This window comes from Pieris brassicae, unplaced genomic scaffold (genome assembly GCF_905147105.1).
Source record: "Pieris brassicae unplaced genomic scaffold, ilPieBrab1.1, whole genome shotgun sequence".
Lineage (NCBI taxonomy): Eukaryota > Metazoa > Arthropoda > Insecta > Lepidoptera > Pieridae > Pieris > Pieris brassicae.
The window spans coordinates 1-2,500 of record NW_025576249.1 but is presented as its reverse complement, the minus strand read 5'-3'; positions in this window follow the sequence as shown (position 1 = coordinate 2,500).

Below are 2,500 nucleotides of genomic sequence, written 5' to 3'. Positions count from 1 at the left end.
TATATATCAATTTGTATGAAAAGTTTCAAAAAAACAAAAAAAAAACTCAATCAACTAAGTAAGTAAGTAAGTAAGCAAGCACTTAAGTTTCTTTTAGTGAGTACTATCTAGAATAATTAAAAATATCGACATTTAAATCGACGGTCCCTATTTGGAAGGTTAACCTATAGCCCTAATAATAATTATATTATTATGATTATGACAATGTTGATGTTGTTGCACTAGACACACCATAATAAACCATAAATAGTTTTTCTTACCAGAAGAGTTTTTATTTTTAAATATTCAATTTTAACTAGAAACGTATCGCTATCGCTAACAAACCCCACACCACACACCACCACACGTTACACACATATACTTGACAGAGTAGATACTATCTACATATCTATCGACAGAGTTGTAGATATCGTGCCGTTGAACGGCATCTTGTCGCGTCGCGTGGCGATCTTGTACGAGAAACATTTTCCTCTGACATTGTATCGGAATAATTATTATAATTCATTATTATACATACATACATACATACATACATACATACATATTATTAATAAATATAATTGTTTTTTTTGTTTTTTCTTTTCTTCAAATAAACCCACATTGCCATTTCTCTGAGCGTGTGCTGCGAGCTTCAACGAGAAACATTCGGCGCGAAACTGTCGAGCGGCCGGCCGTCGCGCGCCGCACCTGTACGAGAAACATTTTCCTCTGACGTTGCATCGGAATAATTATTATAATTCATTATTATACATACATACATACATACATACATACATACATACATATTATTAATAAATATAATTGTTTTTTTTGTTTTTTCTTTTCTTCAAATAAACCCACATTGCCATTTCTCTGAGCGTGTGCTGCGAGCTTCAACGAGAAACATTCGGCGCGAAACTGTCGAGCGGCCGGCCGTCGCGCGCCGCACCTGTACGAGAAACATTTTCCTCTGACGTTGCATCGGAATAATTATTATAATTCATTATTATACATACATACATACATACATACATACATACATACATATTATTAATAAATATAATTGTTTTTTTTGTTTTTTCTTTTCTTCAAATAAACCCACATTGCCATTTCTCTGAGCGTGTGCTGCGAGCTTCAACGAGAAACATATCTATCAATACAAATGTCTATTCAAAAAAAAGAAAACAAACAAAATCATATCAGTCAATAAAATAAATAATAATATTTTTTTACTACTACTACTAGTACTACTACGTGCTACTACTGCACGCCAATACACATACATAATAAAATGAAAAATCGTCTCTCTCTCGCTCGCTCTACGAGAAACATTCGACGTCCGCTCCAATGCCGACGCGGACTATTGCTCTCGGTATAGATGTGGAGCGAAACAGTCGTGCGCACAGCGTCGACTCGTTCTCGTTGCCGCGCGTCGTTCGTCTCAAATAGACACGAACGACGGACGAGAGAGAATAGAATGTGTTCTTGTTTTTGTGTTTGTGCGAAGTGTGAGAATATTATATACATATATTCGCGCATGGATGATATAGATATGGGTATGGATTTTCGGAGGAAATTATATCAAATTCGTATTTCGAATGCGAGACCGCCGAGATCTTTCCCAGCTCTCTCTCTCTCTGTGTGTGTGGTGTATAGTACATTTTATATATCTCTCTTGTGTCAACACAAAATAACAAAGAATATACATACTACTCCTCCTCATATTTTATATAATATAATATAAAATTATATTATAGCACCGCGTTCGCAGACCGTATGGTGATGTTACCAATCGACCAAGATTTGGGACCGTCTCCCCCGGTGTTATCTGTGATGTTAAAAGAATACGCTTCTAGGCACACCTCAACGCAGGGCGCCTAGCGTGTTCGACACGTGCGCGGTCGCCACGGCGACCGTATATGTAAAGAATGTATAAAAGAGGACGCACACGCGCCCATCGTCGAAACGGTGTGCGCAGCGTCGTGTTGGAATTTATCCCTCAAGCTCCGGGCGTTGATCGTATCTAGTGCGAATCATGCGTGTGTGTGCGCATGTAATTGCCAGCCGAGTTTTAATATGTTTACAATAACGTATTGAATAAAAATGAGAAGTTGCGTTTAGATGAATGTTCAATTTTCAAATTGTCACAACATCGATTCCCGCCCGCGGGGTCGTGTTCGTTGCAGTTTTATGTCCCTCACAGTGGTCGAGCATCGTTGTACATCACCTCGTTGCGAGATCGTGACGGGACGGCCGCTCGTAGACCGGTCAAAGTTAGTCTATCGATATGAAGCGCGAACGTCGCGTCGCGTGCAAATTCGACGCGTTACGTTCACGCGTGTCGAGAAGGCGCGCGCGCAAGCGCGCGCCCCTCGACGCCGCCGAGCCAGCGGCTCGCCGAAGCCGCGTGACCGCGGTGTAGGCGTGTCGTTTGCGTAAGCAGCTCCCTGGTTGATCCTGCCAGTAGTTATATGCTTGTCTCAAAGATTAAGCCATGCATGTCTCAGTGCAAGCCGTATTA